The sequence below is a fragment of the Carassius gibelio genome, chromosome A23, assembly GCF_023724105.1.
Source record: "Carassius gibelio isolate Cgi1373 ecotype wild population from Czech Republic chromosome A23, carGib1.2-hapl.c, whole genome shotgun sequence".
Taxonomy (NCBI): Eukaryota; Metazoa; Chordata; class Actinopteri; order Cypriniformes; family Cyprinidae; genus Carassius; species Carassius gibelio.
This window is the reverse complement of record NC_068393.1, coordinates 23,519,410-23,534,434: the sequence shown is the minus strand read 5'-3', so window position 1 is coordinate 23,534,434 and position 15,025 is coordinate 23,519,410. Positions and strand designations below refer to the sequence as shown.

General features: G+C 37.8%; 1 pseudogene; it reads left to right on the top strand.

Moving 5' to 3' along the window:
- LOC127944348 (MICOS complex subunit mic25a-like) overlaps nt 1-15,025 on the top strand; it is a 70,756-nt pseudogene that overhangs the window by 16,439 nt on the left and 39,292 nt on the right.

The window sequence follows — 15,025 nt, the reverse complement described above, 5'->3', positions numbered from 1 at the left end:
AGAGCGTTACATGAGTGCAGCACGCCCATCAGATTGGCTTTGTCACCACAGAGAATTTAAAGAGGATAAATAAAGAAATGACAAGGCGTGTGTGTAGGCAGGAGCTGTGTCTCTCTCTCTGTGTGTGTGTGTGTGTGGCTCTCAACAGGCTCTGTGAGTGATGAGTTTGCCGTCATCAGACCAGCAGGGAGCAAACTCTTGATTCTTCAGCTAAGAGTTGTAATAAAGTCTCTAAGTTCCTCGAGAGGCTATTTTAGGCAGTCTGCATTCTTTTGGCATCATGGTAACAACCTTTGTAGCTTTGTAAATTTACATTTCATAAATATGTAAAAAAAATAATAATAATAATTTTGTGTTTCAAAATAGCCAATATATTTATGCCCGTGACTGGACATCAGTTGAATTCTGTTTTAATGTGCCGGTTTATATTAATAGCCAACAGCTAGGTGGGCAAACTATATTACTTGTTTAACATAACATGTTTATTGATATGAATACATTTAATTATTTATTAAACATGGATGTCTCTTTTATCATATTGCCGTTTTGCTGTTTTAGAAAAGCGCAGCATCTGATCAAAATCTTATAAAGATTAAAAAAAGCAAAAACAGCGACATTTTCGTAATATGTTGCAGTTGAACAAGCACTTAAAATATAAACATTACAAATTAAATGCATTTCAGACACGTGTAAAAATGGTATGCAAACAGCAATTTCATCTTTAGTTTTAGCAATTGTAGTACTTAAAAAAATTATTTTAGGTAGATGCCGAAGCAATATAATTTTTTTACATTTTTTTATTCTTTTTACTTAAATTGTTTGTTAACCCAATTTTAATATTAGTTTTTATTTCAGCTTTATTTCAATTAAGGAAACGGCTTTTATTAGTCTTAATTTTAGTTATCAACACTGATTTTCATAAATGCAGCAAAGAAATCAAATGGAAACTGAATGATTAATTAATTTGAAGTTGATTTCTGTTAACAGCATGTGCATCTCCTCATATGCTCAGCTCTAGGTTTTAACTCCGCCTTTTCTTTTGCTTATCGCTGTAGATCCATGTGAGCCCTGGCAGTGTTGAGCACTTGGCTTCAGCAAGCAGTCCAGATTACCCTCTCCTCCATCATCATTAAATACGTGTGAAACGCCCTGCTGCTGCTTCTATAATGAGGAGTGATTCCATACCACATCATACATTTGTTAGCACCCAGTTTACAGTTGCAGTTAGGATCCCTTGGAGATTTATGCTTGGCCTTTTACAGTCTCCTTTTCATGTTTGATATTTAACTGGTCAAGCACAAAAAATAGACATAAGATGTAAACCGTTTGTTGAAGTTGTCAAAGAGAATTCTGTCATATTTTAACTACATTTTACATTAAAGGTTTTGATTTAAAGTCCACATTAAATCAAAATTGACCCCATTTACTTAATGTCTGAAACAGATTTGTAGAGCTAAAATCGTTAACCAAAACGGTCATGTTTAGGAAGTAATTTTTCAGTAGCACGTTTTGACTATGTCAGTGTCTATTTAATGCAAACATCATGGATCATCTACAACTTGTCAGACAATATTTATTTCTCATTTTTAATTGATCTTCTTTCCAATGAACCAAGATATTTTAGTCTGTGTAGTTTTTTTTTTTTTTTTCATTTGACAGTTCATAAAAATTCACTTAACGCAGTTTGTAGTGCACCATCCAATAATCATAATAAGCTTTGTGCTTTGCCACTTGCGATATGAATGTAATTCTGAGCTTTCAAACTATTTTATAACAAAATTTAAGCAACAATAGTTTATATTTCAACAATGAATTGGAGTAGAAACATAATTACATCATTAAAAAGTTGATATAAACCTGCCTTATGTGCAGTTTAAATGTTTATATGCAACTCAAGTGATTAATTAATTGACTATTAAATAAACTTTATTTTGGGTTTTCAGCTAAATGAAAATTGTCATATTGGATTTAGTATTTCTGAAAAAAAAAAATGTGTTTAATCACTAGTTATAGAACTCTAACCTTAGTTCTAAGCAATAATAATGGAAAATTTGCCGGCCACCATTTTAGCCCTGTTTTTATATTGACTAGAAATATTAAAAACATACTGCTCTCCTAAAACGTCCAGTCAAGTCTCAATAGATACAAGTCCTGCACCTTAGTATTTCCCATTGAAAATAGAAAGAAATATATTATAATCGGCCCATAAATGTGGTTTCATGTCTTCTTTAAACGTAACATTTCAAATATGGATGTAAATTATTTCAAACATGATGTTACATGTTTTTCCTGTGAACCATTTTTTTTCCTGTGGCTAAGTGTTAAGTGATGTTTTCCTTTCTATTTCCCTCATTCTCTCTTTCTCATGCCTGCCTTTGAACTGGATGCCTGGGTAAGCATGACATATTCCACAGACGTTGTCACATTTCTCTCATTCATTCGTTCTTTCTTCCTGTCTCTCCGCGTCTTCATTTGAACATGGGGTTTTGGTTTTCGTGCAATAAGCCCCGATTGTGAGCATGCAAACCGTATGGGCCTTCATGGCGGTTTCAGAGCTACCCAGCTAGAAAATTGCATATGATGCTCGTGCTGATGGAGGTGATTTACTGCTCGCCCGAGACAGGAGGCAGAGGGAAGGGGGTGATTATGTATGCCCGTAATTTGGGGTTGTGCTTTGTTGTGCACTGTTGTCTGGCGGCTGCAGTACATGTGCCTCTTTCCCGGTCAGCGCCACGGGGCGTCTCTCCTCTACAGCATTCATGCACGTGTGTCTATGTGAGAAAGCACGTCTGTGTGAATGCTGTACCCTGCTGGGCTTAATGTATCTGTGCCACGTACATAGTTGCGGAATGAGGGAAGCTAATTACAGGGGAGATGCGTGCATGTGTGCTAGCGTGTCGCTTACTGCGTTCCCTTTGATCGAATATTGTTTGAATACTTAGTCTTTTTGCAGCTTTGAACAAATTTTAGTATATTTGCCTGTGCTTGTGTATCTCTCCGTGTTGTGAAAAGTAATCGCTGCTTTTGCTTTTCAGTGGCATAGATATTTGCATGCTCACAAATAGTCTATATCATCTCAGAACGCCAGTTCAGAATCGGTGCCAAACAAGCCGATCATGTTCAGATATTGCACACCTGTTTGAGCGTCACATGCATGGAGGAAATCACCTACGAATAAGTGTACATCGTTATCTTGCGTCCTCATTTTCTCTGTTTATTTTTGGAATCCCTCCGTGTTGCGAATCCCCCTCAGTGCTTTTTTCGAGGGCTGAAAATCTTACACCAGCTGTCCTTTTCCTGAAGTCTCTGGCAGAGTCCGCTGATCAGTTTTAAGAGCTTTGGTCCATGCTGTTTGAGTGAAGCTGTACTGTGCAATGTCCTGCGTCTGGCCTCTCTTGTGTATGGCTTTGGTTTTGGACCAGTTTTGGACCAGTAGGGACATATGCTGCAAAAAAGCATTTGCTTATTCACTGCCCAAAAATCTTGAAAACCTTGACAAATCTTCTGAAAATGCCAACAGATAGTGAAATTCCAAAAATGACAGTTGGACTTTCAATGTCCTAAGCTTATAAGCCTTATGGTATAAAAATTATTAATATCACCCACTAGATCCCAGGGCTTGATTTTAGCCATTGTGTCACTTTCCGTTTTGCCACACATTTATTTCTAAGTAAGAAGTTCCATCAGCACATTCTGGGCTCTTCTTGATGTCCAGTCAGGCCAGTAGTTCAGATTTTTACATGTACTGGCAACATTTTCACTGGCTGCATCAAGATGAATTTGTAAAAAAAATAATTGCTAGTAATATTAAATGTAAAAGTTTTTTATTCACTAAATTGTTACTTTATTTTTTTAAAATCCTTAATGCTTAATTTTTTATTTGTTTTAATATATTATTTTTTTTTATTTGTAATTTATTGTTATTTTTTTCTATTTACAAACATTTTATTTATTTTGCAATAAGCGTCCTTATTTTTGGAATTGGTCAAGATTCGGGAACAATTGACTGACCACCCACTGACCGAAAATATTTTTTATTTTTGGCGGGTTGTTAAAACGCATTACTTCATCAATACTGTCATAGTTTTTTGTTGACTAAAGTGTTTACTTATTATTTACTTATAATTTTACGTCTTTTTTTTATATTTTTTATTTACAAAAGGAAATTTTGCAGCTGCTCAGCTGTATGACACGAAACTCTTCATTTACTTCTTTCCAGGGGAAACAGCTGGAGAAAAAGGAGACGGAACTGAAGGCGCTGGAGGCTTTCTACAAGGAACAGATCACACAACTAGAGAAGAAGGTTGGTGTCTTTCTGTCAGTTTAACCCAATTTATCTTTGATATTTTTCCCAGTTTCAGTTTTTTTTTTAAACCTGCTTAATGCTGATAGGCTTAAAGGGATATTCACACCAAAATGAAAATGTGGTCATTAATCACATACCCCCATGTCATTCCAAACCCGTAAAAGCTTTGCTTGTGACTGTCCCATAGACTGCTAAGTAAGTTAAATTGTCAAAGTCCAGAAAAGTATAAAATATGTCATCAGAACAGTCCATCTGCCTCAGTGGTTCAACTGTAATGTTACGAAGTGTTAAGAATACTTTTTGTAAGCGAAGAAAACAAAAACAACTTTATTCAACAATTCCTTTATCAGTCGTCTCCTCTGTGTCTCTCCACATCACTCAAACTGCCAACGCTCTTCTGTGTCAGCTGCCACAGAGTAGAATAGGCAGTAAAGTCGTTATTTTTGTTTTCTTCACTTACAACCAGTATTCTCTTGGCTTCATAACATTACAGTTGAAACACTGATGGCAGATAGACTATTCTGACAATGCTTTTCATACTTTTGTGGATCTTGGCATTGTATTTTACTTGGCAGTCTATAGGACAGTCATAAGCCTCCTGGTTTTAATCCAAAATATCTTAAATCATGTTTCGAAGGCGGACTATGCTTTATGGGTTTGGAACGACAAGGGGGTAATTGATTAATGACAATTTTCATTTTGGGTTGGAATATCCCTTTAAATAGCTCACAGATACTAATGCTTTTAGTGTGTAAATGCACAAATACCATAGTACGGCATTTGTGGCGTTTCTCTGAAGATCTTTGAAATGTTTGGCTTTTAAGTTCTCTCTTCACATATAATTTTCACAGTTGATCCCTGACATTTTTGAGAAAAAAAATTATGCCGCAGAGCCTCAAGGAAAGGTATGCATAAGCAGACAGCAGCTTCAGGATCAGTGGGTGGTTAAGAACTTGTTTCCATGCTGTTGTCAGTTTTTCTGCTGCAAGGCGCCTCTGTTTGTACACTACTCTCGTTACGCCATAATATTTGAGGATGAAAGCACCGGTTATCCTCTACTGCTGCATTCAGTCATTTTTAGAGAGAGATAATGCCCAAACGGGGCTATTTTCCACTGCCCTACCTTCAGCCATCTATCCTTCGTAAATGACCGGACAGAGATCATAATGGTTTATACAGCACTGAAGTGGGAATCTGAAGTGCATTGGCTCCATTTGGATGGGCAGGAACGCCGACTGCATTTATCTGCTGTGTTCACACCTTGATTGATGCCCAGTGGCATAAAAAAAAATGAATAAAGTTACATTAAATGGAAAGAGCTTGCTCGGCGAGGTGAGGAGCAATGGTGCAGAAAGTGCTTTCGCCAAAGCCTCAAAACCATTCAACTATTGGCAAATGAAGTCAGTCGCTCTCCAAGATTGTGATTTTCCTCAGTCCCCACTCTTGTTCTCTCTCTCTCTCTCGCTCTCTGAGGTCTTATCGACTGCATGCAGCAGGCAAAAAAGTGAAAAAACTTCTTTCCCCTCTTCACCAACATGCCGTAGGAAAGCAGCCCTGCACGTAACAGTGGCCGTGTTGTATTGAAGTGGGTGTCCAAAAAAAGGCATTTTTCACGTGGTTGAGTTACCTTATTTCCCAGAATGCGAAGCAGAATTTGAATGACCACCAACAAAGGACCATTATAACCTAGTAGTGTAATAATGTCAAATGAATTTTGTCAACTTTAGGGGAGTCACACTATTTCCTAGAATGCAAAGCAATATTTGAAGAGTTTCTGATAAAGCGACATTGTAACCTAGTTGCTTAGTAATGTCAGATGAGTTTGGTTTAATACATTAAACAGATTTGACTGTCTATGATGATATTGATTTACTTTATTTCTTAGAATGCACAGCACTATTTGAAGAACCACTGCCACAGAAATGTTTAACGTACATGGTTGTTTATAGCAGTTAAGTCTTAAAGTGTTAGTTCACCCAAAAATGAAAATTATGTCATTAATAACTCACCCTCATGTCGTTCCAGACCGATTCGAACTGAATCGTTTTAAACTGTTCGCGTCTCCAATACGCATTAATCCACAAATGACTTAAGGTGTTAACTTTTTTTAATGTGGCTGACACTCCCTCTGAGTTCAATCAAACCAATATCCCGGAGTAATTCATTTACTCAAACAGTACACTGACTGAACTGATGTGAAGAGAGAACTGAAGATGAACACCGAGCCGAGCCAGATAATGACTCGTTCACACATCATTACCATTATCGATGTTTAAACGACATCGTGCTCCCCTAAACATTACCGTATTGTGTAGAATCACTGTATTTCCCAGAATGCACTGTAATATTTATAGAATGACTGTCAAGGAAACATTTAATCCAAGTTGCATAGTAACACCAAATGAATTTCGTTGACTACTGTGTTTCCCAGAATGCACATAAATATTTAAAGAACCTCAGTCAAAGAAAAATTCTAATCTAGTTACATGGTAATGTCAGACAAATTTGGTTGAATACAGTGCTTGGAACAAAACATATGGCAAGGCTGTTCCTCCATTAATATTAATGTGAGGTGTCATTTTTATTTTCTGTGACCAAAGAAAGTCGCATTAAATGCAATATTTGTATTCTCTCTATCAAACGCTGTATTCAGAACAAGAGAGTAACCCAGCCACCTTGACAGCTTTAGAGAGATAATTCCTCTCTATTTGACTCCTCTTGCTTTGTTCATATAAGCTGTACTAAGAGGGTTGCTCACTCACTGGCTTGAAGAATTGCCTTTTTGTTTATTCACTTTGGGCCCAGTGATTCGGGGGAAGGGGATGAAGATGAATTTTTTTGGTACATGCTTCATTATGATGCAAAAACAAAGGATTGCAAAGGGAAATATTAACACTGGGACAGCATCCATGGTGGCTTTGCCGGGCTGATAATTTAACGCTTGTGTCTCTCAAAAGAGGGGATTTGTTCCACGGTGTACAGTTAACAATTTTCGCATGCAGCAGATTTACACCCCACTGTCTTTCAGACTTAATTCACATTTCATTTTGCTGCAGACTGAGTCATATTACACTTCCAAGCTCCGTTTTCCATTTGTCTGTTTATATTAAATCAGTGTTACTAATATTTCACCAGACGTTAACTGAGTCCTTGTATAGGAAGGTATGAAGTGAATACTGTTGGTATTGAATGAATACGAATCATTTCCACCACTTAATCAAGCCACTAATCTTTAAAACATGAAGTCTTATTTCACGTCATTTATTTGCGTTGGCTCTCGTGTTGAGAAACTTTGTCCGCAACCATTAAAGTATTCAGTTTCTACAGTGACTCATTTGGCGCATATCATTCTCTTTCTATGAAACCTGTTTACTACATTCACCTGTTCTAACTCTATAGCGACGCAAACTCTATTGCTTGGTTCGCCCGAGCATTGCAATTATTTCACATTTACAAGAATTTATTCAAATGGTTTTCCCCAACTTTCCCCATCTGTCCTGTCTGTCTGTCTATCTTCCATTCATTCTGTCAATCTGTTGGTTGGACTGTCTGTCTGCTGTTTTTTTTGTCTGTCTGTCTGTCATTTCTCACTCTGTCTGTCTATATTGACTTAAGATGTTTTTCTCATTATTTTCTCAATTTTAATTCTACTTCCTATTATTCAAATTCGACTTACAGATGCCTGCAGCTTGTTTGCTATCTCAATTCAAAGTCAATTCAGATTTAAGATGAATGGTGCACAGACTTGATTTACAGTCATTCTGAGACAGGCGGTATGGAAGCGGTTAACAAGAATTCCCTTCAGGACATGAGGGGGTGGTCCGCATAGTGTCAATCTCCGTCGCTGGCCCAGGGCAGACACAGGCTGTGAGGATTAATGGCGACCCAGTGCTAATTACTGTGCGATCATCATAAATAAACATTCTACATCGGGAGCCCCCCTCCCACCAACACATACACACACTTGCTGTCTCACAAGCATTGAGGTTACAGGCGAGATATCTTCTGTCATATAGCAAATAGGATCATCCCAGTGTGTCAGATGCCCCAGTATTTATATTTACCTCATTACAAGGAAGCGCCGTTTGCCAAAGGGATCAGAAGCTGGCAATAAAAGGCACACAGAGTGTTTGCAGTCAGGCTTTAGTTGCCGTGTGACACAGTCAGACCACGGGAGTGGGATAATGCAGGCTCTTGGCATGTCTGCTCACACTGCTGTTAACCCAGCAGGGGGGTTGGGATGGGTTCAGAAGGGGGGTATCTTCATGACAGACCCCTGAGAGGTGTGGCATATCCATCCCGCTTCTCCTGTTTCCCGTCGATGGCAGGTGCAGCTGAAGAAGTATATCTCAGCAGCGCAGACGAGCCACCACAGGAATGTTTTCCACGGCACAAGTGGCGAATGCCTTTTATCACAGCAAACGTTGCTTTTTTTCATCCCCTTCTTTTTGAAGGTGGCTCACATAATCGCCTAGCATCCATAAATTCTGCCAAAAGTGGTGAGTTAGTGCCACTGAAAGCAAAAGCTGTAAACAGCAGCATTCAGCTACCGTTTTGAATTAGCGCTGGCGCTCCCTAATCCTGCTAAAGCTTCTCCACTCATGTCTGCGTCCCGCTCTTAGCTGCTTCGCACTCTCTAGACAAGATTTTTTTTATTGCCCTGCCGTTTTAGTCCCCCCCGCTCCGCATCGTTCTTTCTCCCTTGTCACTAGTTGCAAAGCACTTTGAAGCACTTGAGCGTGGGTACGAGATAATAATCCTCCTGAAACCTGGCAGCCGGGCTGACATGCTGTCAACGGTAGCTCTTGTTCTAGAAATTCCCTAACCGGCTATGGCAGGCTTCACCTGGACAGCATGGAGAGCAGCAGATCTATAGCACTCTCTGGCCTGGGACACCAGCACCAGCAAATCTGAAATTAATTTACTTCAAAGCATTTAAAATTTAAATTGTTTTCTTTTATTTCTAAAGCACAGTTATTCTTCAAAGATTCACCATTCTGTGTTGGGTGTACGTTGATGTCAGGGGCAGCAGGAGTGTAATAGCTCGCTGACTCTGTAATGGTGAGAAGCAGGGAGGTGGAGCAGCATTTCAATCAAGATGAGGGATGGTTTTGCATTGTTTTTTGCTATGTTGCATCTCTGTTTGGTAGTGTTCAAAGTAAACGCTGATGTATGATGAATAAGTTGCATCTGCTTATTCAGCCTTTATAAAATTTTCATATTTATGTTTCTTGCTTGATCCGGTTCTTTAATTGCCCACAGGAAGTCTGGACATGGCTTTTACGTTGTAAAAAATGCCTTTTCTGACATATTAAATCAGTATTTTGCTGTTCTAAGAGAAGACCATCTCCTACATATTTACAGTTTGGCTAAAGTCAAACAAATTCTGGCGTGGTTGATTGTTTGTTACCCACAATCTTTTGCAATCAGTTGCACACACTCTTAAAAGCAGGTAGGGTTGCATTAGCTGTTCATTAAGACCTTACTTAAATTAGGAGATGAAGTTTATACTATGGGCTTAGTAACTCTTAATTCATAATTTCTGTATTATTCAATGTTTGGGATTTGTTCGATTTTTCTATGTTTTTAATAGAAGGCTCTTATGCTGTGTTCACACCAAATGCGAATAGAGCATCAGGCACGCATGAATTATTTTAATGTTAAGTCAATGTAAAGACGTGTTTACGTGCGTCAGGAGGTCTAGCAGCGCGAATTCGCGCAAACTAGACGTGTGAATGAGGTGAATTTGCATCTACTGCACCGTGCTAAACGCATTTACAACTATTTTCCCCCTAATATACAGCTACTTTTTGCTAACAAGATAATGTGTTTATTCAGAAGACGTGTGCAGAAAAAATGGAAAAGCCTTGAATGCTCGATCAGCATCAGCCATCTTGCAAACAGACAACTGCCTAGCACTTGCCCCTCCTACAAGATCTGGATTTCGCCTCGGAAGCGCGTCAATTTCACTTCAAACTTTTGCTTTTTACGCGCGTCTATTTCGCTCTAGATGCGCGAATGCATTCAAAATGTTCAAGCAGCAAACTAGACGCAGTAGACGCAAATTTGACGCTCTATTCGCGTTTGGTGTGAACGCAGCATTATGCTCACCAAGGCTGCATTTATTTGATCAAAAATGCACAAAAACAGTAATTTTTTGAAAAATTATTAAAATGTAACAACAATTTTATATTTTGATATATTCCAAATTGTAAAGTTAAAATGTAAATGTTTTTTTTCTTTTAGTGCCACATGATCCTTTAGAAATAATCCTAATCAAATAAGATTTCTGTATGATTAATTTTGAAAACGAATGTTCTGCTAAATATTTTAATTAAACCATGATCAATTTTAGATACTTTGATGATTAGAAAGTTTAAAAGAACAACGTTTATTTGATTAAAACTGAAATCTTTTGTAACTTTCGGCACTTTTGATCAAACTCTTGACTCTTATTTGATCAAACTATTAATGCAGCCTTTCTGGATAAAATTATTAATTTAACAAAATTCTTAGTGACCAAAAACCAAAATATTTAATAATATAGTCATGTTGTTCTAACATGTTAGCTTTACCGCCAGCCACATATCTTTGAAAAGCTTGTGATTCGATTGATGCAAATCATTTTAAGATGCATTCAACACAGCAGGTACAATCAGTGTCTTTGTCAGACCGCCAACAAGGCTTCATGCTGTGATCCCATTGTGTTTTCCAGCTATAGCCACTGCAGGCATCGGTGTACAAAAAAACAAAACAAAAAAAAAATTTAGGCAGAATATTTTTTTCCCTTTTTCAGTATGTTCTATTACTCACAGGTAATAATATATAAGTAAGTCTTACAGTGAGGTGAATGGTAAACAATGGCATCAATATTGCCTTATAAATTTGAGCCTGAATCAGATACAGAGCATATTAGTGAAGAGGATTGAGCAAAACCTGTGCAAGCACTGTTCTTGCAGGACGTTGCATGGTTTATGTAAATTTCAGAGCTGGTGATGTAACAAACCCAAGAAGAAGCTCGTTGTAGTCCCTACCAGCAGTGTGTTGTAGGCCTTTAAACGTGAATTCTGTAAAAGAAAAATATCGCCATAACAGAGTGTCTGAAAAATGTTCACTAACCGCATATGCCACGGCTCTAAAATTGACGTTTCATTTTTTTTTTCTAACACTGGTTACAGTCTAACATTGATTCCCCAGTGCTGATCCCTGTCTGTCACAGGAAGTGCTCGTCCTTGGGAGGAAGTCTTGCAGCAAATGCACCCTGTAGTGAAGCATAGCTGCCCGATACAGATTAAAATGCTGATTGGATTAGAAATGCAGCGGATGTGACAGAAAGGCGAGGGTGTCAGAGATGGGCAGTGCCAGGTAAAGTGGAGAATGACAAAGCAGTTGCCAGCTGTGTGATTTTAATGAGCAAATCCCTTCCTGTTGCGATGCTACAGGAAGGGCCACCCAGCGCTAATGTATGCGAGGATGCGAGAGGTTTTTCATTCGGTAACCCTTATCTTTTCTCTCTGTGCTCTCGTTTAGAGTCACTTGTTCATTTCTAGCATAAATCCATCTGAATAGCAGCTGTGATGATGGTCAGATATCATTATCTTGCAATGAAGACTTGAAAAATGTCATAAAGGCTTTGAAAGTATTCAAAGGCCCCATGTAAATCTCAACAGTTGCTTCAGATCTGTATGCAAGTGTTTTTCATTTACAGAATTCGGGTCCTAAGCTCACTGGCCCCAGCAGGAGAGTGCTTGTTATTGAGGATTAGTTTTGTTTTACAGCATTAAGTGTTTCCTGCTGGCATGAAAATGACCCTGAATTGAAGATCTGTCAGGGATCGCTGCATGAAAGGATAAAGGGATTCAGGAAATGTATTTGGGTCAGTGTGTCATAATCCTGCTAGACTGCACCATAATACGAACAGTTTTCCCTCTTTATTTTGCATATGATAAAGGGTCCGCCCACATGCTATTTAACACTTTCTATAAGCCTCAAGATGCATGTAGAATGAGGTTCAGTCTTTTGAACCCGAGAAATTTGTTGAATACATTACCGCATAACCTCCCATATTCACATAGCAACAGTTTGGCTTTTTTTCTATTTCATTTTTTTTTCTAGGAGAGGGGAAATCAGAAATGTGACCACTGAGTTCTTGATAAGTGCAAATATCAAACATGAAAAGACAGGATAAATTGGTGCAACTTTTCAAAAGTGCCATTGTCTTATCATGATGCATTTTAAAAATATATACACTACAAATGTTTGGAATCACTGTGAAATCTTAATATTTTTAGAAAGAAATTGATCAAAGATTACAAAATAAGGTTGCCAATAATTGTAAAAAAAAAAAAAAAAAAAAAAAGTCTATTCTATTCTATTCTATTCTATCAGCTCTATGGTTATTGTATAATCCCGTGCTTGCATTCTTGCAGTCTGTTTATTGAGATATTCAGGTGAAAGTTGGTCATAATCAGTATTTTTATTGTTTGTGTTTCAGAATGAGGAACGCTTCAAGACGTCTGCTGAACAGTTCCACACCGCTGCAACCAGGAGCGAAGCCAATATAAAGTAAGAGATTACAAAATTGTCCTTTAATTATAATACAAACATTTTTAAGAATAAAATGAGTTCTAACATCTACTTGAATTCAAGGCAGGATGTAGCATTGAAGAAGTACAAGCTAAAGTTTCTTGCAAGTGTTTATTTTTTCTTTTTTTAATTTAATGATTAGCTAGGAAAATTGGTCACCCGAATTTGAAGACCTAAAAGAAACTTCTTTGGTTAAAAGTGAACTGAGTTTCTGCTTCCAAAAAAAGTTGATGCAAACCGTTACTAGACAAACATGGCTGAAAATAAAAGTGGTTCTTTTGTTCCGGTTGATCACAGCCTCATAATAACTTTGACTTTCTTGAAAAGAGATGAGATTTTTTAGTGCCTTGAAAATGTTTCATTAAATTAATGATGTTGGCGTCATGGTAAGCCTGTTTGCGGTCTTCTAGTTTACTTCATGAAATAGTCTATAACTGATGATAAGGTGAAAAGCAAGGTACTGTGGCAGGCGTGCTCTGGTGGTAGAATGAAAGTAAGTTCATGTGAAAGGAACAGGACATGCCAGGATTGACGGCTGGACTCTCATTATCTTAAATACAACATCCGAGAAGCCCCTGCCAAAACATTGATTATTATTCTTTGCGATCAGCTTCATGTTGTGGTTACTGTCTGTCTTTCTCCCACCTCTCTGAAGCCAGGCGTGGAACTGGTGAGGTTGAATTGTATTTGAGATTCATTAGAGCAAGTTTCTTTTCTCCTCTGCTGGAGAGACAGGCATTTTGTTCTCTCTGGGTTCGAATGAATCTCCAGCTGCTGTACTTAATGCAGATTGTGTGTAGCTCGCCACGACCCCACCAGCGCCCAGAGCTGCTCGCCATTCACTGAGGCTGAGGATCTTTCACAATTTTTTTTAATCGCTTCTCTCTCCTTGCCCCTTTTTCTTTCATCTCCACCACAGTACTCTCTCTCTCTACCTCTTTCTGGCCACTCTTTCTATCTGTAGTTCAAAAGTGCCTGTTCACATTTCAGCTGTCTGGTTTCCGGATGTATTTTTCTCAATCATTTTCTCCTTAGGCATTTTAGTAAATTCATTGAGTTATTCAGTATCATGTAGTGATGCACAAAAAAATGCAAATTTTGAATGCACTGCTTTAAAAACTCCTAACTGTTTCCAATATTTAAACACATTTTAAATATAAACTACAGTTTTAAAGTTTGGAGTTGATAAGATTTAAAAAAGAAGTGAATACTTTTATTTAGAAAAGATGCATTAAAGTGATCATTAGCAACAGTGAAGAGTTCTTCAGTGTTAACACATTTTTATGTGTACAATTTTTTTTGATTTCAAGTAAGTAATGTTCTTTTGAAATTTCTATTCACCAAAGAATCCTGAGAAAAAGAATTACATTTTCCTAAAAATATTGAGCAGCACAAGTGTTTTCAGTATTGATAATAATAAGAAATGTTTCTTTTGCCGAAAATTTGCATATTCAAATTATTTCTAAAGGATCATGGGCCACCGAAGACTGGAGTAATGATGCTGAAAATTAAGCTTTGTATATAATAAATTTAATAAATGTATTACTTTGTATGTAATAAATTGCATAATAAAATATATTAAAATAGAAAACACTTATTTAAAATTGTATTTGTCACACACCTGGACTCATTTAGTGTTTTTGCCCCTGTGACCTAGTTTCTGTCTTCCGTATTTGGTTTGATTAGTTTCCAGGTGTGTCTATTCTCTTCCTCATGTGTGTTCATGGCCCTGTTAATTTAGTTATTCCATCCACCTGTGTTTCCCTATTATCCTTTGTACTTAAACCTTTTCCTTTCAGTTCAGTGTCGTCGGGTCTACTTGATCATCACTTGCTACTTACGTGTGTCTACCTCTGTGCTCCATGTTGGATATCCCCTGTGTTGGATATATTAAAAGCCTTATTCTGTTTATCCTCGACTCCGTATTCCTTCAGGCAGCGTAAAACTGTGACAGAAGACCCGACCAGAAAAAGAAAATAGAAAACTGCGTGTTTTTTCCCTCCGTTTTGTTTTTGTGTTTTCAAAGTCTTTTTGTTTCGTAGTGTTCTATGGATCCCCTCTATCGTCCTGAATTCCTCATCCTCCTGCTGAAGCAGGGAGGACGTTCTCTCGAGGACCATACCAGACAGTTTC